The sequence below is a fragment of the Podarcis bocagei genome, assembly GCF_964188305.1.
Source record: "Podarcis bocagei genome assembly, chromosome: 1".
Lineage (NCBI taxonomy): Eukaryota > Metazoa > Chordata > Lepidosauria > Squamata > Lacertidae > Podarcis > Podarcis bocagei.
The window spans coordinates 43,587,114-43,609,079 of record NC_138125.1 but is presented as its reverse complement, the minus strand read 5'-3'; the positions used below and the strand labels follow the sequence as shown (position 1 = coordinate 43,609,079).

The 21,966-nt window shown below is 43.6% G+C and overlaps 1 protein-coding gene across 1 annotated transcript in view; it reads left to right on the top strand.

Moving 5' to 3' along the window:
- The first annotated feature begins 7,234 nt into the window (after positions 1 to 7,234).
- The window catches only part of BMF (Bcl2 modifying factor), a 67,431-nt gene continuing 52,699 nt past the window's right edge, over positions 7,235 to 21,966 (top strand). The window contains exon 1 of the mRNA XM_081210203.1: positions 7,235 to 7,351. The gene's annotated coding sequence lies outside the window, so the exon portion shown is untranslated. The remainder of the gene's footprint in view (positions 7,352 to 21,966) is intronic.

Here is a 21,966-nt window from a genome sequence, read left to right as displayed (position 1 = left end):
TTTGCTGTTTTAAATAGTTTAGTACAAAATTTGAGTCAGATTTTTTTTCTTGTTTTCTTGCTCTAAAAACTTGGTGCGTCTTTTGGTCAGGAGCGTCCTATGGAGCGAAAAATACGGTAATTTTTAAAATAAAATAAACTAATATAAAAGGAGCATATTGGCTATTTTGGCTAGCATTCAGTATTCATTAGAGCAGTGTTTCCCAAACTTTTTTGGGCAACGGCACACCTGTTTACTGAAAAAAAATCTCGCGGCACACCACCATTAAAGCCCCGCCCCGTGACGTCAGCGCGCAGCGTCACGCCGGGAGGGACGCACGAAAGTGAAAGTTTTTTTCCCTCCCCCCTCAGTCCCTCGCTCGGAATTCAGCTCGTTTGGGGCATCGCTCCGGCTGCTCCCTCTCCCGCCGCGCAGGAGCGATGCCTCTCTCTGGCTCTCCCTCCGCGCAGGCTGAGGGAGGGAGGGAGGTGCGCGTGTGACCCGTCTCTGCTGGGAGACCAAACCCAGCGAGGCAGAGTCGCGCGGAGGCGCCCAGGCAGCGCTGCCGGCTGCGAGGAGGAGCGCCAGGCAGCAGCAGGAGGCGCGGCCTCTCCTCGCCGCCGCCGCCCCGCCTCTCGCCGCCCGACTCGCCCGCCTCCCTCCAGGCATCTCGCGGCACACCAGCCGATGTCTCACGGCACACTCGTGTGCCGCGGAACACCGGTTGGGAAACACTGCATTAGAGGCTGGGAGGAAACCACCCCACCCCCCACCTCAATTGATCTCTATTCAACATGAAGTTGAGATGCATATCTGTGAGCAGCAGGGAGTTAATTACATTGATGATATGCCGGCAATGTAAATAACACCTGCTGCCTCAGCAACTGAATACTATCAGTTATAACCACACCAGTATGTTTTCACAGTTACATATTACTAGTGGTATGGGCACACTATAGATCCGATAAACACACCCTTGTTACATTGTGCACTAGATTCTGCGTGACTAGGGTTGCATATGGATGACCAAAAGATATCCACCTGGGTCTCAATTTCTTTCAATGCAGCAGACGCTATTCTAATTATAATTAGGGTGACATTATTTACTGGGGTAAATAATACTTTAACACACAATGCTTCTTCCAGGAAGGTTGCTGACTTTGTGTAATTTCTGTTAAGGTGGTCAGGTACCACTCAGCAGAGCATGTGATAGATAGATGAGATTAGAGTTTTAAAAATGCCAGGATCAAATGGCCGTTTTCTGTTACTGACTTCCAGACAGCTGAGATAGAGCTCAGATACGACTATGATATGCACCGTAGAAAGGTTTACAACTGACATTTGTCATTGAGAAGCCACTGAATAAACCATCTACTCCTTACACAACAGTGTAGTACAGATGCTGAAATATCAGCTATCATCTTTTGATTGACATTTCTAGCTACACTGATCCCTGTCTCGTAAGATCTGGTGACTGCCCACTATTCACGCTCATCGTCTTTAAATATCTTGGGAAAGTAAATGGATCTACATTGTCACAGAAGTACATTTATTTTTCCTTCCTTAGTTGTCCTCCAAGGAAACCAAACATTAACCATTTATGAGAACATAAACATGCATACTTTCCCTTGCATTCAGTCTCAGACATTGAAGCTTACACGCCACTGCACAACCACACACCTTCAGAATGTATCTGTGAGGATTGTTTTGTGAAAGCACTTCCACGTCATTCGTTCATTAAATTTATTGGTTGCTTTTTTGCCACAGCAATTCAAAGCGACTTAGAATATTGTAAACAAACACATAATACATTAAAACCAGAATTTTAAAAGAATATATCTTAAAGGCAATTCTGTTTTTAAAAAGCTACGTAGATTAAAACTTCCCACTCAGCTTTGTTGGACTGGTCATGATTATCGTCTTCTAAAGCAACTACTCTATTCCCAACTTAAGAATGGAAAGGGAAATACCAGTGGCCAACAAAAGGGGTTTAAAGTATAAGCACTGATAATTGGGAAATACTGGCCTCTACCAAAGGCATCATGGACTTTGAAGAAGCTCAAAGTCAGGACGAAAGGGAGAAACGAGCTAAGAGGAAGGCACGTCTGGCAGATCCTCACCATGATCAACTCCCGTCCAGAAACCTACGGTATGTCCCTACTGTGGAAGGATGCGTGGATCCACAATTGGCCTCCACAATCACGGACTCACTTTTAAAACCATGTTTATGGTAGACCATCTACGAGTAATTGCCAAAGATTATTTTTTATGTTTTAGTATTGTAAACTGACTTTTGATCCTTGGATAACGGGGGGTTTATATATTTAATAAATAAATGCATAAATCATTGGCAAGCATTTATCAGTCAGAGTTTACAGCACTGAGTTAGGTGTGCCCATGAACTACCTCAGTATAACTTAAGGCAGCTTCAAGTGCCTTGCTCTTTCTTTTTGAAGAGTTAGTGAGTAATCATCTGCATGTGTCCATAAGCACCATCTTTCATGTACAGTGGTACCTCGCAAGACGAATGCCTCGCAAGACAAAAAACTCGCTAGACGAAAGGTTTTTCCGTTTGCGATTTGCCTCGCAAGACGAATTTCCCTATGGGCTTGCTTCGCAAGACGAAAACGTCTTGTGACTTTGTTAAACCGTTAAAACCGTGCTTCGCAAGATGAAAAATTCACTAGACGGCCAAACTTGCGGAACGAATTAATTTCATCTTGCGAGGCACCACTGTACTAAAAATAAAAGCTTTGGAAGTGTTTGGACACTATGTCCTCCATATATGTAAAAAAAATCCTTTAATGTGAACTGGGACCTTCCTGTGTACATAGATACCTGCATGAATTGACTGCAGTTTGCTGTCCACTGCAAAATAAATAAGAAAGGCTGGATGAATTGTATGAACAGAGCTCATTTGCTGTCAATTGTGTGTACAGGCCTCAGTTCATACTGTCAGTTGTATTCGTTGTGAGCTCAAAGTTCACTCCCATACTTCAGCGCATGTGAAAACTGTGTGTTGGGCCCACATGCAAACTGGACCTAAGAGATGTGTGACGGTTCTGTGGTCGAGAACGTATTGTGTAGGTTCAGTTATAAGAACATTATCTTTCAAAAAGCAGGCAGGAGGTGTGCAAACAGCCTCTCAGCAGCTTCTGCTGGAAGGGTGTTCAGTAGCAAAAGTGAGTGAGAAGTGATTACTTGAGTCTGTCATCTCCTTTGGCATCTCTGCCGTCGAAATCCTGGCACTCTTTCCTCAGAGGCCAGCTCTTGGCTGCCCCTGGCATCGCTGAACAATTGCTTTGTGAGGCTGTGTTTAGACTTTGGACTGGTGCCTGGTTTTCAAATCCGACGCACTTTGTGCAGTGAGTTAAGGTGCCCCCTGAAGGATTTCCTCCCTCCGCCTGCTGCTCAATCCCTGGTGTCACTGTTCCACAACAGGCTGAGACTACAAAGCTTGAGGCCAACAACTTCTCCATTACCTCTCAGGTAACAGTCAGCTCTTCCGATCAGATGCAGTCTCGAGAAGTCCCTGATAATGTGGTGTGCATTCCAGATTCCACTTCAATTATTCACACCGGGATTGTACTTCAGTATCTTTCGCTCAGATAGTCTCTATCTCACTTTTCTTTCTTGCTTCTCTTTTTAAATAAGACATGCCCCGCGCTCAAACATAGAGAAGAGTCATCAGTATTTATCCCTCAGCTTTAGTTTCTACCTCTTTTTTAAAAGAATAATTCAGTCTGAGATACATTCCATAAACTGTCTGAAAAACAATATTGTCTAGAGATACCGATCAAATATGTCTTTCCTAAGTTTTTATGTCCTTCCCCTCCTCCACTTGCTCAAAGATGGCTACAGCTAAAAATTGGGGCAGCAAAGATTGTGGGCTGGAGTTAGTTAACAAATTGAGGCTGCAATCCTTAACATATTTACACAAAGGCTGCATTTACACATCAGTTTATTCCATTTCCCCCCACGTTTCCCTAGCTGTTAATTTTCACTTTATATTTGAGCTTTCACGTGAAGTAAAAGCCACTTCCAGAAATATAGTGGAATATATTGCAAATTTAGCACTCATTTCCATGTTATTTGCTTTAAACAAAATTCCATTTTTGAATAACATGGAAATGAGCAGTAAACCTGTGCTATATTACACTATATTTCTGGAAATGGCTTTTATGTAATATGAAAGCTCAAATATACAATCATAGAATCATAGAATTGGAAGGGACCACAAGCGTCATCTAGTCCAATCTAGTCTGCAGAAATCTCAGCTTAAAGCATCCATGGCAGATGGCCATCCAACCTCTGATTTAAAACCTTCAAGGAAGGAGAGTCCATAACCTCCCAAGGGAAACCATTCCGCTGTCAAACAGCTCTTATTTTCAGAAAGATTTTCCTGAAGTTTAGTTGGAATCTTCTTTCTTGCAACTTAAAGCCATTGGTTCAAGTCCTACCCTCCAGCGCAGGACAAAACAAGCTTATTCCCCCTTCCATGTGACAGCCCTTGAGATATTTGAAGATGGCTTTCATATCTCCTCTCCGTCTCCTCTTTCTCAGGCTAAACATACCCAGCTCCCTCAACCACTCCTCATAAGGCTTGGTTTCCAGACCCTTGATCATCCTGGTTGCCCTCTTCTGCACACATTCCAGATTGTCAACATCCTCCTTAAACTGTGGTGTCCAGACCGGATATAGTATTCCAGGTGTGGTCTGACCAAGGCAGAATAGAGCGGTTAATAATGTGGAAATTAAATTAAGGAAACGTTGGGAAAACTGATGTGAATGCTGCCTTACGCTATATTCCAGGTGTATCCAAAACAAGAACTCAGAATTACTTCCTTTAGATTCTCAGACAAAACTGAAGAGAATCATTGCAAGCCTATTATCTCTGAATACCAATTATGTCAGGAAGCTGGACAAACAAAACCCATTGCTTCATTATGTCAAAAACCATTGAGGGCTACTGAGCTTAAATTCCTCTACGTTCAATGGGACTTTGCTCCTTAATAAAGTGCCTAAGATTTCAGCCTTACCGGATCAAGAGGGATTTATTTGTTCTGTCACTATCCAGTGAGAGGCAAACATTTCTAACGTTAAAAATTCAATGAACTATTAGTGCATAAAAAGCAAGTTGAAAAACGTAAAAGGAAGATGAGCCCTAATAATACTTTAATGATGCATTTTTTCAGTCGTATCACTGACTTTGCGTGCATATTGATGGTGTTTTAATTCATACTGTGCTTTAAGGTATCGCCTCAGGTTAGAATGAATCCCTGGTGCTGGCCCCTCTCGGCAGTAGCAGGTTACAGCCTGAAACTGGTCTTTGATTGACAGCTCCTTAGATACAGCAAGACTGGTGGAACCCAACTACAACCCATCCCTCTGTCTAGCCTTGGAGTCACTTTGGTCAGCAGTGGCCTGAGCTGAACAAAAGAGTAAGGAGACATTTGAGGAAAACACCATGCAAATTTAATGGTGTTCCAAGAAGGCCAAGCATAATAGACAAGAGCCAAGATCTCCCCATTCCCCACCCCCACCCCAGTACATTCATGAATACTTTTATTTACAATACACAGAAGCACACAGCGTAGAGCAGGCATAGGCAAACTCGGCCCTCCAGATGTTTTGGGACTACAACTCCATCACCCCTAGCTAACAGGAGTAGTGGTGAGGGATGATGGGAGTTGTAGTCCCAAAACATCTGGAGGGCCGAGTTTGCCTATGCCTGGCGTAGAGATTATACTGACATGCATGCACAAATGTGCAAATGCTGTAGGAAAATCCTAGCACATATACGGACAAGTGTATAACTGTCTAGAAAGTTAGGATGCATGATAGTCACCAGATTAGTATCTGAAACAGCTGCAACCTGATGATGAAATGTGCTGCTGATCATTTCCATAATCTAAAACTATAGACATAGGAACGACCCCCAGGATAGACACGAGAAGTTGTTATTCACATCACTGAAGCAGCCTACCCATTCCTTCCTTCCTCCAGAGCACAGATCATTGGCATCAGTGCAGTGGCCTGACATACAGTAATCTGTAGGGGCATCTAAAAAACAAATCTCGCTTGTAAGCCTGCACTGGGCATGGGTTCCAACCCTGAGCCAATGCAGACAGTGATCCATACCTGGTCTTCTAGGCCTGCTGTTTGTTTTAGTTAGTGATGGACTGTGCATGCTGAGCACCATTAAAGTGCAGTCTAATACAGTGGTGCCTCACAAGACGAAATTAATTCGTTCCGCGAGTTTTTTCGTCTAGCGAATTTTTCGTCTTGCGAAGCATGGTGTCGGAAAAGTTTTGGAAAAGCTTCAAAAATCACCAAAAACCTCAAAAAAGGCTACCACACCGCGTTCTATGAGTTGCTCCTCGAAGTCAAGTCGCAACTGTATTAACGGTGTTAAGAAAAAGGAAACAATCTTGCAAGACGTTTTCGTCTTGCAAAGCAAGCCCATAGGGAAATTCGTCTTGCGAAGCAGCTCAAAAACCGCAAAACCCTTTCGTCTAGCGAGTTTTTCGTCTTGCGAGGCATTCGTCTTGCGGGGCACCACTGTAATTCATTTAGCTGGTGTGAAAGTGCACTACTGATAAAGCACAATATATATATTTATTTCAATAGTGTGCATGTGTAATTGTTTTAAATGGAAAGGCAAAAACATGTGTTTGTGCTATGATGTGCACTGCCCATCAGAAGGTGCCACTACTCTTGCCAAAACTTTAGCATCTGCGGAAGAGGCATCAGAAAAGCAAATAGCTGTGAATTTTTGCTGTTTAACACTCATAGCCGTTTTTGGAGTACAGGTCTACTGGATCAAAAAAGAGGAGGGAAGAATTCCATCTGTATGCAAAAAGTACAAACTATTCAGGGGAACATTCTGCTATGCTTAACTGATGGATTGCTAGCAAGCTACCTCTCTTAGCACTATCAAGGCAAGCTAAGGGGATGCAACAAAATGAGGGCAAAATATCTTGTTCTTCACAAGGGCATCTTCTAAGATCTTGGGGATGGGTGGAGGAGATGAAGGCCCTGTAAACATCTTATCTGATTTAGGGAGGTGTCTTTACAAGGGGTGGGATGGAGAGGGGGTAGTAAGAGGATCTGTTCTGTCTCTTTAATAAATAAAGTATTTGGGTGACACAAGACCTCCTTGTATCCAATGGAGGACATTTCTTCCCTTGGGAACCTGAAGCTCACTTGTTATTAAAAATGAAAATCTGTTTCTGCCTTGCAACCAATTTTGTAGAAACAACAAATGCTTAAAAGGAGTAGAGGAGGAAAAGGAGCGAAAGGACAGAGGAGTCTTCCTGACACGGGGATCTGTGACTAACAACCCTAAGAACAGGCAGGACAAAGAAAAAGGGTGAGCTGTTCTCGTTTGTTTCTTTTACACATGGTATATCTCCATTTTCACGCACAGTGTAAAGGATGTGTCCCAGCAGCTGTGCCAGCCAATTCTATGCATGCTTACTCAGAAGTAAGTCCCACTGAGTATTACTGCCTACTCCATAGCACAAACTATAATTTCAGAAAACTGCTTGGTGCCATTGTCTGGAAAATAAGCTTCCTCCTATTATTTCTAGAGTCACTTCCAGATGACTTGTTTAAAGAGCATTCAGCCTGATTTGTTTGTGGGGAGATGATAAAACCACGGGCCCAGCAAGTGTTAACCGACACTGTTCAATCCATTTCCCTGTCAATTTCTGCATTGGTGATAGATCTTTGGAGAAAGCAGGTTTGTTTCACAAGACCTCCAAATCTTCTTTAATTGCAGTGCTTAAATCTGCCAGATTGTGACTGAATCTCATCCCCAAAGTGACTGCTTGGAAGCGCCCTTCGGCCAAAGAAGCTTTTAGTATTTATGGGAGTGAAAGCTAAATCAAAGGCCATTAGTAGTGGCTTCAAAAAAACCACACACTAGCTAACAAAGTCACCCCATGTATGTCTGATCAGAGGTAAGTCCCTTAGAGTTCACTGAGACTTACTCCCAGTCCCCAGTAAAGTGTATATACTTTGTCAAGGGCAAAGATTTTCATATTTGTTTTCAGCTTCCTTTTGGTTTTTACATTTAGGATTAGGGTGGAGCACGTTGCAGAAAAGAGTGCTGTGGATGCCCAGTGAAAACGGAGGAACTTTTCCGTAGCCACACTTCACTGCTACAAAGATTAAGTCTTTAATTTATGTTAGCACCTTGAGTAAAGCATAACGAGATGAAATGATATTAATTTACAATAATTTTAGGAAAGGGGAAACATTAGTGCACAACAGACAGTCAAAAAAGCAGGCATTTGTATATGCTTAACACTTTTGAATGGGAAAATGGGGAGAGCATTTTACAAATTTATTGTTATCCTACATTAAAACTTAAGGGGGGTTAAAAAATAAATATGCAATACACTTAGGTCAAAACAGACCCTCTCCTTCACTCGTTTCCATGCATTGCTAAATGTGTTGCTAACTATGTCTTTCAATTTAACCTGAAGGTTTTTAAAAATGCAAATTGCATCAACTTGGCGTGGGGCTGAGAATTAATTGTTTGAGAGCATGCATGGAGGGAGAATTTAGCTCTTTCCTTCCGTTCTATGTTCCTGAGTAAAATTCCTCCTCTGATGGTAATATCTGCTTTGGGAGGAATTCTCCCACTGGTGCCAAACCTACATACATTTATTAGGGTATAAATCACATTCAATGTAATGGAGTAAATATGCTTTACAATTGTGTTGTAATGGCCTTAAACCAAAATACTGTAGCCTAACTGATTGCCGGGTTATAATCTTAGATTGATTCCTTCTATTTCTGATATTTGAATGCTTATTTGTCATCCTTAGTCACTATACAGTGGTACCTTGGTTCTCAAACTTAATCTGTTCTGGAAGTCTATTCCAAAACCAAGGCGTGCTTTCCCATAGAAAGCAATGCAAAATGGATCAATCCGTTCCAGACTTTTAAAAGCAACCCCTAAAACAGCAATTTAACATGAATTTTACTATCTAATGAGACCAATGATCCATAAAATGAAAGCAATGTACTGAAGTCACACAATCAGTCAGTCAATCAATCTGTAGCTGAACTGGGTTCCACACAGTCACAAAAACAAAACAAAAAAGCCGCAAAAACAAAAAACTCAAAATAAATAGCAAAAACAGACAGACCTTAGCGTAACACTCAAAACGGAGGTGTGGCACTCAAAACAGATCACGTTCGGCTTCTGAAAAAAGTTCACAAACCGGAATACTTCCGCGTTTGCAGTGTTTGGGTTCCAAGTCGTTTGGGTTCCAAGGTGTTTGAGAACCAAGGTACCACTGTACTGAGTAAGGGCTCGTCCATACTTCCCCTTGTCTTGTGAGTAGAAAGCATGGGTCCAATTGCTTCAGTTAAGCAGTAAAGAGTGGGTTTTCCCTGGGGGAAAGCAGCGGGACAAGTGGGCGTGTGCAGGAGCCCTAAGGCTTGGTTCATACAGAAGACTGCAAAAGCATCTACCAATCCTGTTAACTTGGGAGAGAAAACGAAAAAGAAATTGCATTCTCTAGCCAGTGCAGGTATCACATTTTAACTGCTGCCACGAGAAACACAAGAAGCCAATTCTTAACCATGTGAAAAAAGCCCAAATTTGATTCAGATTGCAAAATCTGTTTCCAAAAGCATAAAACATTACCAACGATCAAGAAATCTGGCCTGCAAAATCAGGAAAGCAAAGGACAGAAAATCAGGAGGCAGAAATCTAAAACTTGCTGGAGATCTTTAAGCAGAGACTGGGTAGCCATGTATCAGGGATGCTGTAGTCCCATCCCACAACATAGTTCCATTGTAGACCCTGCATGGAATGGAAGTCTGGACTCGATGACCTCGAAGATTACTACCAGTTCCATAATTCTATGAGAACAGATGAGCTTGTAAGGAACAGGGCCACAGAGGAAATGCTGTTTAAACAATATGCACACTTTTCTGGGTCTTATCCAATGGTTACTTTGTGCTGGCAGAAGAACGGCTTGCACACAGTAGAACCAGGGCTGCCAACAGGATTTTCTGCGTCCAGAATTGGACCAAATATGGGCCCTCTGTGGCACTCAAAAAGAGGATAGAAATTTGCCTACTCTTGCAAATGTGTGCCCTCTTTTGTAGGTGGGGGTGGCAGGCCCAAGGAAATAGTATGTCTGACAGATATGGTGTCAACAGTTGAAACTTCCCCTTGGTTGTATTTCCACACCTGAAAACGATTTCCCTGTTTAATTTCTACTTGCCACCCAGCTGTTAAAGGGACAAAGGCCATGTTCCCCTACTCCATGTCAGCCTTAAACCATGCAAATAACTCAGGTGCCTTGAGTTGTGAACCAGTTATTACTGTAGGTCTTTCACCAATTGATCTTAGGCCAGCAATACAGGTGTTAAGTTGTGGGTGAACATATCAGACGACACAGTGATTCTTCAAACAGCTCTTGTTTACTCAGAGGCCAGAATAGAACTGAACTGAAGAGCTCAGTCAGCCTGCTTATATAGAGCTCCAGGACAACGTAACTGTAGCAACTTTCTAAAACTATCCAATCACTGAACGTCACTTTCGATCCTTCATTTGCATACAAACTATCCAATCACTGAATGTCACTTTTGATCCTTCATTTGCATAACTATCTACAGTATCCCCTGGCTGGCCCAGGGTGAGAACTTCAGTACATAACACCAGGCAACAGCCATTTTGCATGGGGGTTCTGTTCACAGCCCCCACCCTCATTGTGTTGTCTTCTGGTTCCAGGTTCCAAAACGACTCACATGGTGCCAGCGATTGCGCATCAACTGGACGCGCCTACCTACAATGGTCGCCACTTGTACTACATCCAATGTAAGATCAAACGTGGTATTTCAGATGGAGGGGCTGAAAAATAATAAGATTCACAGCAATCCACATGCTCCTGCTTGGATAAATTCAAGTTTGAAAATGGTAAAAAGGCAAGCTGTGTATTGTAAGATGATTTATGATTATTTATTAATAGATCATAATAAGAACAGCAATGTTGTCACACAGATGAAACAGTCACTATGCCCATTTAAGGGTTTATACCACAGGCAGCAACTGCCTTATTTTCCCCTTAGGGATGATCAAGCAATTAATCAACCCCTCCCTCCATCCTACTGCTACAATCAACTTCAGCAACCCACAAAAAAACACACACAGCTCCCCCCCCCCCCCCCGCAGCCAGTTCTGAACTAATGTGTTTGCCTGGTTTTGATATTATTACCATTGGAAGTGGATCAGACTTGGATATTCTTTCTCCAGTACAGTATTCTGAATGTGTGTGTGTGGACAATTCTGGCTTCTAGGATCAGTTACTGCTAGCAAGGTGCCAACAAATAGGGCTGCATTTGCTCATTGTGGAAGCTCCAGTGCAATGAAAAGCAACCGCACAAGAGCGCTATGCTTGTGCTGTTTCCATTCATCCTGAATGGGTCTTGCGCGTGCAGGAAAACTTCTCAGCTGATTGTTTCCTTTTGTCTCCCCTCTGCTATTGTGGCAGCTTCGTTATCGACCTTGAGCAAAACCACCGCTGCACAACTTGCTTCAGTTCCCTGTTTTCTCTTTCAGACACACTGTCTCGGTCTTGGTTTGGGTCTATTTACTCAGAGCCAATGCTTAACAATGACTAATTTCCTCAAGGAATTCCTCCGAGTCCATCCTTTCATGAAATCCTGCCATATCTCTCTGTAAATCATTGCAAGGCAAAATATCCTTCCAGACCTCTATTACTGCATTAGGCTGTCAGACATGCAACTTTTACTTCTCATCTTAAGGTGCTTTGAGCAGTCTCACCAAAATCAGCGACCACAACCTATTCTTTACATTCTGCTTACTTATTATACCTGGGGTCGCCAACTTGGTGCCTGTGGGTGTAACAATACCCTTCAGGTATTCCCCTTATGCCCACAAAAACTGAGTCCCCTTGATCATGAGGAGGTAAAGGTGGTGACTCCCCCCCCCCAATTACATAGAGCTGAAGAAGGAAGTTGGAGAATGGCACTCTTTTCCATTTCCTCTTTTAGCTCCCTGCGTTTTTCTACCCTCAGATTAATTCTACTGGATCAAACTACCAGATTGCTTGAAAAAGTGGCACATGTGCCCATGCGTGCACTTTCAGCAGGGGAAGGGATGTTCTGGTGAGTGGCCCGATTCAGGGAGGTGGGAGTGAAGTGCCAGAGGATGCTGTCCACAGCACCTGCTCAAAAAAATCCAAATGTGCCCAATCAGGCTTAAAAAGGTTAGTGATCCCTGTACATGGGGGCAGGGAGGCAACCCCCCCCCCAAATCAGGTAAATCAATAAAAACACAGTGGTACCTCAGGTTACAGACCCTTCAGGTTACAGACTCCGCTAACCCAGAAATAGTACCTCAGGTTAAGAACGGACCTCCAGATCAAATTAAGTTCTTAACCTGAGGTACCACTGTACTTAACTAACTGAGGTTCTCCCCCCCGCCAATAAATCCTGGCTATGCCCATGTCCCTGTATTATATAAGTTAGATGCCACCTTTCTTCCTTGATGGATTTACGGTAGTACAGGTTGAATTCCCACCTGGACTCTCCTCCTGGCACCAAGAAGACCTAGCCCTACCTTTAGCTTCAGCAAAGTGGGTGCATCATGTGTCTTCACCCCATGCCAGTGGAGTCCAAGGCTTGATGAAGCAGCTTCATCACCTTGGCTCTGTAAATGAGAGGGAGTCTGAGGAAAGTCTTAATAACCCTGTCTCTGCGGCATACACTGCTGGGCTAAATGTCCACCAGCTATGAGAAGATGTACAGGTGACTAAGCAGAAGACTCAAGGCTGAGTTATTTCTTTCACTCCACTTCCTACACTTCTTCATCTCTTAAGTTTTGGACCAGCCGTTCATCCCCCCCTTCAGACCCAGATGAATGTGCTGTACTGTTCCACTCCGAGAAATGCAGGACATGCTTGCTAGCCCAGGTAAAAGTATTTCATGAGCAACGTTGCTTATGTCTGCCAGTGTTCTTCTCTTAGAATTTGCACTTAGTTCTTCATTACTTGAACTTATTATGAAGTGCTGATGTTTACAGAATTGCTATCTAAGTTTTGTCTAACTGCATGCTTAGCAGCAGACATTACAGTGGTACCTCTGTTACGTACTTACCGTATTTTTTGCACCATAACACTCACTTTTTTCCTCCTAGAAAGTAAGGGGAAATGTCTGTGCGTGTTATGGAGCGAATGCCTGCGGGTGGCGGGGGGGATCTGCTGCAGTCGTGAGCAGAGGATCCATGGTTCCCCTTCCTTCCTTCCTCTGTGGTTACAAATCATGGATCCACATGGATCCTCAGGATTTTTGCATTGGGCTACTCCAAACTCATTGTCAGATCACATGTCTGTGGCCACAGCACGAACCACAAAAATCATATATCCACTATTTCATTTAGAATATATTTTTTCTTGTTTTCCTCCTCTAAAAACTACGTGCGTGTTATGGTCTGGTGCGTGTTATAGAGCGAAAAATACGGTAATTTGTTCCGGAGGTCCGTTCTTAACCAGAAGCACCACTTTAGCTAATGGGGCCTCCTGCTGCCGCTGCGCCGCCAGAACACGATTTCTGTTCTCATCCTGAAGCAAAGTTCTTAACCTGAGGTACTATTTCTGGGTTAGTGGCGTCTGTAACCTGAAGCGTATGTAACCTGAAGCATATGTAACCCGAGGTTCCATTGTATTGCGTTATGAGCTGCCAAGATATATCCCTTGCCTTCTCCCTGTTTGTGCAGTTCTAGGCAAGCATCAGAAACAGCAGATTTAATTAGCACCTGCGAGGCCACTCTATATGGCTGGACACATGCGTTGCAAAAATAAAAAGGAATACATCACAAAAACAAGACATAAATTTGCACAAAATATGCATACACTAATGTGTGTGTGTGTATACCTAGAAACAATACATCTCATCACTGTGGAGAAGACTGACCTGTGTCCCTGTTCAGTCTTCTATCCAGGTACTAGATGGGCAACTTCAAGGCCCCTGCTCTCCCTTCTTATGTACATATATCAGGTGGCTGGTGCTGAGGGGCAGGAATGGGCAGAGCTGTGGGTGCCACAAAACCCCTAAGCCAGCCTGCTGCCCTCAGGGGCATATAGCTGTTCCTTCAGCAGTGTTCAAGTAAGATTTAGTTGCCACTCTGATCAGCTTCTGTGTCCGAAATGGGGAGAGATGCCATCTTTGCCTCAGGCAGTAAAATGTCTTGAGCCAGCCCTATTTAAGAAGGTCTTTTGTGTGCAACATCTGTTCTCTTTTGTTTCTTCATTTTTTGGTGTTGCTTGATAGGGCTTTTCACAAAGGAGTCTCCCGAGAAATCTTTGCCCCCTTACTAACCTCTTTTGTTCCTACGGATCATTAATTTCCCCCCTCATATTAGGCACATCGGCATAAAAGCACATAAACACACATTTTAATGTGCTCCATTGTTTCCTTTAGTCTAGTAATGCACTGCTCAGACTTCAAAAGCCTCAGGGAGCCTCAAAAGCCCAAACAAACAATAGTTTGATTTGAAAATGACTGGCTGTTGTAGCAGAAGTCTGAAATCAGTTGCAGGCCCAGCCAAGAGCTTCCAGAGCATCTGTTATGATGGCACTGCTTTCAGAACTGGAACCAAGGCTGTCAAAAGTGGAGAATAATCCAAGGCTTTAAGCCCAGCGATATCTGACTAGCAAGCTCAAATGCAATTTTGTTTTGCTGCATATCCATTATGTTGTAATTTGCATTCCATTCTTGTTAGTCATGCATTCTTTTCAATTCATTAGGATCACAACAATTAGGAATGGAAAAGGACAAATCTAAACAAGCTAGTGTCAGACCAGCAATTTTTCATAAAATTCAAGGCCAGTGGGAGACTGGGTGGGTGAAAACACTCTCAAAAGATTCCATTAATTGGCACGTTATCATTTATATCAGGAGTGGGAACCTGCGGCTGCCTAGGTGCTGTTGGGTTGCATCTTCCATCTTTCCTGGCCATTGGTCACGCTGGCTGGAGCTGACGTGAGTTGGAGTCCAACATCTGCTGCAGGGCCACAGGTTCCCCAGATTATAAATTAGATTGCATGATGTCTATTAGAAAACCCCCTCACCTTTCTTTCTCTTTAAAAAAGGCAAAACTTAAGGGAGATAGTGCGGGTGGGATAAATATGTCAGAGCCAGCTGCTAGACAACACAGTCAGCTTCTGCTTCTAGCTCACCCTGAAAGATCTCACTAGAAATAAGTTCTAGAAAAGAGAAAGAATATTTGACATCAGGGTGATGAGTATGCTTCTAGAAGAGCAGGACAACTTCCATTTTTAGGTGTTATCCTAAAACCCATAGTTTTAAACTGGTTCCACATTGCCATAACTCTGGGAGGTGTAACTTTGTGATTCTCTGTTCTTAGTCTCTAGCCACTTAATAAATAACCCCAGAGTTCCTTGTTTAGAATACATGCTTGAAATCATTTGAAATTCCTGGTGTAGATCTGCAGCTGGATTTTGTGTAGAGCCTGGCTACTGGCAGTGGCGTAGCGTGGGGGGTGCAGGGGGGCGGCCGCACAGGGCACAACATCTGGGGGTTAGGGGGCGCAAATCCGTGGGTTAGGGGGCGCAAATTACTTGCCTTGCCCCGGGTGCTGACAACCCATGCTACGCCACTGGCTACTGGGAAAAAAATACCACCTTAAAAAGGTGATACAACTTTGATTATTGTGCCTGAAAGCTTGCCTTTAAGAAAGGTAGAATTGTCAGATGTGAGTCTTCACTTTCATACCTTCGCTGAGATTTACAGCATGGCCTGGTGTTTTTCTTTTGCCCCTTACAAAACAATATTCAGCATTCGTTTATTTCCAGTTCACAAGTGATTAAGGATATTCTTGCCTTGCAGTGCACAACTGTCAGAATCAGCTCCTGTTGTTCAAACATTTTTAATGGGATCAGTATTGGAGCCAGAATACACAACAACAGAGAAGAAACGTGTTTCCTACTCTAATGTTGATGATACTGGTTTTCAGTTCAGTGCTTGTGACATGGAATAGTTGATTCAGCTGCAAAGGTTACACATGCCTATTCCAGTGAATAGACAAATCTGGGACTATGCCCACAATTCCACTTGTCCTGTGCCTGAGCTGTTTTGACTTTGCCCTGCCACTGTCCCCTGGAAAACCTGCTCTTTACTGCTAAATCAGAGCAAACATCAATCCGGATAAAACTTAATTGATGTTTGCTCTGATTCAGCAGTAAACTGGGTTTCGTAGAGGTATGGATTAGCCCTTAGACTTAGACCCACCACCCTGCCACTGACAGCCTCCCAGCTCTAAGGAAGTGCTGGAGCTGGGACCAGTTACATCATTCCATATCAGTATGGCCTAAATAATGTGTCTCTTAAGGGTCCATTAACAGCTGCAATTTCCTGCTTTTTTGGAGCTTGAGTGAACATTCAAAGTCCTTAATACACCATGTTCAACTGAAAGGTTTTTTTTTATTGATTCTATTTCTTTACTAACATTGCAGGAAAACCACCACTGCAACTTTTATTATGCAGAGAGGTAGAATTCATCATGAAAACATAAATAATTATTTCACCTTTTGGGCCCTTGCCCAAACATTATGATTCGGGCTCCCCAAGCTGTAATTCTGAACAAAAATTACTGAAAGTAGCAAAACTGTATAGTGAGCTTGGTTTGGTGCATGTTACAGAGCAGCACAGCTCACTATTACGCATGTTGAATCAGAAGTAAGTCCAACTGTGCTAGGACTCACCATGAACACCTCCCTTGTTCTCTTGGGATGGCAATGACTTCCACTTCAGAGGTGCTGGAACTGAATTCTGGCGAGTTCCAACTGAAAAAAAGCCCTGCTCACTAGCAAAGGGATTCTAGGTTTGCAGCCTTGAGAGCACATAGCATTTAAGGCTTCCAGTGTAGTTCAGAACATCAGAGGGTGCATGGCAAGTCTGGACATGCCTCTATCCCAGAAGTACTTCATAGTGCATAAGAGCAGCAAACTGAAGAGGGGAACTTCCTGACTACGATGTCGCTGTGACCTGGTTTTCTTCAGCAGATGGTCTTTCATATATGGTAAGTAAAGCAGACCTGCAACTAATATCCATATTAAGTATGTAGCTGCACTAAAATGTTTCCTCTCCTACTGAGTTCAGGACTTGCTTTTGTCTCAAGAGCAACGGTGTAACTAGTTATTTCCGTACCAAAGACAGTTTCTCAATTCTGTGCGTTTTCCATTCTTGGAATCCAGCAGCACGCAAGCTCCTTTCAAATCACCTCGGCAATTATGATCCCCTCCAAACTGTCAGTGTTTTGTGTGAGGGATTCAAGGGTCTCCCAGGAAATTTAGATTTGTGTGATTAAAGGGTCCTATCAGCATCAACTAACAAAGATAGTAATGTTGGCCCATAAGAAAACATTTTGTTGGCCCACTAACAGCATAGCCCTGCCATGGATTTTGGAATTCTTTTCATCATACTGACATTTCAGCAACAATTTATGGGAAAACGTAACTTAAGAAAAATCAGGGCAATGCTCTGCATAGCTATTGAAATAAGAGCATGCAAAAGCACTGTCTACAATAGTCAGCCCAGAATTGATAGCTTTCAAAAACCCAACAAAATGATTTGGCAAACCACCTTACACCTAGATTGCCTCTCCGCATCTCTCAGCTGTGGCCATTGCATATCCCATGCTCTCCATGGTTAGTCTAAGGGCAGGGGAGCAGCCTCTAGTCACCCAGTGAGCTCCACAGCTGAGTGAGGGTTTGAACCTGCGTCCCTGTAGCCCTGGACATTGTGGTAGCAGTAGCCTTTTTGCACAGGGGTGAGCTAGACTACACTTGGGCAGTTTGTGGCTCACAGATCACATGCATCACAAGCCCAGTGGAGACTTATTGGCAGGATTGGAAAGTGTTGAGCTGGATGCCAGGGAGCAGCCGAGTAATCTAGCAGATGATGTCCCTGCCCCAGCAGTTCCAGACATCCCAGCAGAGGCAGGAGAGACATCTTAAGCAGTGCCCAGCCTGCCTCCTGCTAGTGTAATCTCCCCAGCAACTGGGTAGGCACCTGGGTCAGATAATGAACTAGTTGGGCAGACCCCACCCTCTGCCTCCAAAGATGCCCTGCTTGCCCAGTCCTGTTGTTCGGGATGCAGAGCACACAGATGATTTTGCTTGCTCTGCTCTTCCAAAGGAGGGCAAAGGGGGCATGTCAGGTGTTGGGGCAACATCTCACATCGTGCCTAGCCATGCATCTTAGGGCTCTGCTTTGAACCACTGAGCCGCGCCACCTGTAACCTGATCTAAGTTTAGGCCCTGTAGTGGTTTTTGGTTGGGTAATAATCGAGCTGAGAGTCCAAGGAATGTGCCTGCAAGTGGGAGCCAGGAGAACATGCAGCTCCCAAGGCAGTCTTCCAATCCCTTGCCCCCCCCCCTCTTGCCCCTCTGATCATCCATCAGCTGTGTGGCAGGAAAAGGACTGCTCTGCTCCTTTGCAGCTAACCAGCAGAGGATCAGTGCCGGGGAAAGTACCGTAGATTTTAACTTGCCCCACTCCACACTCCAGCACTCCTGACGCAGCCACGATCTCTGGCCCCAGACTGCCAATAGCTAGCTGCATAGGAACAACAATTTTAGCTGCATTGGGATTGCTGGGAACTAGAATAGGTTGGAACCTGCAGTCCTGATGCCTCTGGGGAAGGGAGGCGTTTGTGAGAGAGTGGGGAGGTTGTATGCCTGGGTGTATGTCTGGGTGCATATGCATGAGTGGGGGAAGGAAGGGTCTATGTCCGTGTGGATGCTGTCCCTGGTTCTACCTGCTGCCTGGTTTTGCCTTGGTGTGTGGCCTCTACCTGCCCACGCACTGCTGCCCATTGCTCTTTTTTGCCAAGAGGCTTTCCACCATCCTTGGCCTAGACCTTGAACGCAAAAACTTTTATTATGTCTACAAGGCTAGTGGAGATCCAGGTACTCTGATTTAAGGATGATTTTTTCTCTCGTTAAGAAGAAATGAGGGTCTCAGCCATGCCCACCCATTTAATGTGCCTTGGGATTCTTCAGAAAATGGAATTGCTTTAATGGCAAAGCTACCTGAAATCACCTGCAAAATAATATCATTACAGGACTGAAGAACCGCCTGTTTCTTTAGAAATGGAACAATGGTTTTAGGCAGCAATCCAAACTGAAAATATGCTTACGAAGCAGAAATTCTGTTTTTGTGGCCAATGCCATTAAAACACATTATAAAAAGGGGAACTAGAATGGATTTTAAATGCTGGCTCAATTAGCTGGAAATGTGGTGGTGATCCTGGAAGCACAAACAAAATCCTTTGCACATCAGTCCTGATTTCGAGAGGCAGGATCTCTAATCTGCCTCATAAGCTAATATAATTGTACTGTAAATGAACTTTGTGTGTCTAAAACTATCTTATTTGAATGCTAAAGCGCATATAGTGCATTTTCCCAGCCATTGTACATTTGTTTTGTGTTGGTGATGTTGCCCTCTACTGGTAGTTTCAGAGAAAAATAGTGTATTTCAGAGGGCATTTCCCAACTATAGTATTAGTTTTTCTGTAGTAAATGTGCAGCCACTACTGCTCTGTTGCACGCAGTCCAGACATCCGCTCTCTAGATTGTAGGGATATCAGCCACATGGCTATCACATTTTCCCTCACTATGGCTGCATTACATTTTGCCTTTGGGGAAAATGCAATTCTTCTCCCAGGGAGACGGGATTCTTGCTTTGTGGAAAGTAATAGCATGAGTATCACAACAACTGTTTTACACACTGCAACATAAATGGTCACGCGCAACAGCAATATTCTCAGAGTGCCTATGAAGCAGTTATTAACCTGAGAGCTGTAGCCCAGAATTGCTTGCAATGCCACACAAGGATAAGTGATACAACAGCAACTGTCCCCCGCCCCGCCACTCATACAGTGACTTTTGTTTAAAATGTGCCTTTGTGACTTTATACCTTAGAAGAGGGGCACTCCACTGTTATATTGCACTCTGCTGCAGGAGTGTGATATATCTAACTCTTTTTTAAAGCATGTCAGACATCAGTACAGTGGTACCTTGGTTCTCAAATTTAATCCGTTCTGGAAGTCTGTTCCAAAGCCAAACCGTTCCAAAATCGAGGCGCGCTTTCCCATAGAAAGTAATGCAAAATGGATCAATCTGTTCCAGACTTTTAAAAACAACCCCTAAAACAGCAATTTAACATGACTTTTACTATCTAACAAGACCACTGATCTATGAAATGAAAGCAGTAATCAATGTACTGCAGTCACACAATCAATCAATCAGTAGCTGAACTGGGTTCCACACAGTCACAAAAACAAACCAAAAAAGCCTCAAAAACAAAAAACTCAAAATAAATAGCAAAAACAGACAGACCACAGTGTAACACTCAAAACAGAAGTGCGACACTCAAATCAGAAGCGTAACACTCAAAACGGAGGATGTTGAGCTTCCGAAAAAAGTTCACAACCCGAAACACTTACTTCCGGGTTTGCAGTGTTTGGGTTCCAAGTTGTTTGAGTACCAAGGCATTTGAGAATGAAGGTACCACTGTAACAATATCTTAGCCTATTCTCAGCAATGCCGACTGGCAAACACGAGTGAGGCTGCCTTCCCACATTGTTACCAAATTCTAAGTGTCAGCAAGGTTATCTCTTTGGCTTACCAGTACTACACTAGCGTACCATTATTTTTATTCCATTCTCTGAAGGCTCTGTACACCTCCTTTCCCTTCCCAGTTTTGGAGTTGGTTCTAAAATTACCAGAAGCAGGGCCTTCTCAGTGGCTTCACCCACTTTGTGGAGTGCCTTTTCAAGTGAGATCTGTTAGGCCCTGGTGTACTATAGTCCTTTAGATATTTTGTCAAGGTGGTGTTTTGCTGAGTAGTACTTTTTAGCATGTTATATTAATGCTATCCCTTTTATGATTATTGTTCCGTGATTATTGTTATTTAAGTCATGACTCAATCCTGTTCCCTTTTGTAATCGCTGCTCCATGCTTCTTATTTTCTATCCATTGATGTGTATGTAAGCTTTGTCTTGCTGTTGTAAGCTGCATTTTAAAAAAGGTGGGCTGTATGTTTTAAAAATAAAATAGAGACATAAAATTGCTCCCGATTGTTCCTTTAAAAGCGTGGCTTGCACGGACCACTGTTTAAATGGGATGCTGAATGCCAGCCACTCTACCAGGCCAGATTCACTGGGAGCTCCTGACTGGGAGCTCCCATGTGAATCTGACACAGTCCGAAAGCAGCATGGTTTGCAAAGCTTGCAAACTGTGGCTTGCATTTGGTCCAGTTTAAATTAGCACCAAATACAAGCCACGCTGCCAAGTTGGATCTACTCTGAGTGAAGCTTCCTTGTGGATCCAACCTAGGCCAAAAGCAGCACAGCTTGCATCCAGTGCCAGATTTAAACAGCACAGAATGCAACCCAGGTTTGCAAAGAAAAATTGGGAGCAAAGGCTTGCCTTTGGCGCTGTTTAAATTTGGCACTGAAAACAAGCCATGTTGCAGCCAGCAGACATTGGATCTACTGGGGGGCTAATATCAGGAGCCGCTGAGTGGATCTGACCCTAGCTGTGCAGCTTGCCTTTGGTACCGACTTTAAATGGCAACAAATGCAAACCACATTTGCAAAGGAACAATTGAGAGCACACCCTTAAGGCTCCTGATGGGTCATTTGCAGCTGTGGCATTACCTGCCCCACACCTGGTATCATGTGATGTCAGGTGAGTGACAGGAGGGCATGACTGGGAGAAGATGGCCTTGCCTGTTAAATCAGGATCCCTAAAAATGCTGTAAGTTTGTACCTGGTACCATGTTTCATAAAAAGGAACCATTATACTGGGATGAGTTGAATTTTTCCTCTGCGTATTGATGACTAGGATTCTCAAGGCTAGAATTGTTGAAGTTCTTAACAACAGAACAGCATCTGCAAACAAAGTCTCGCCT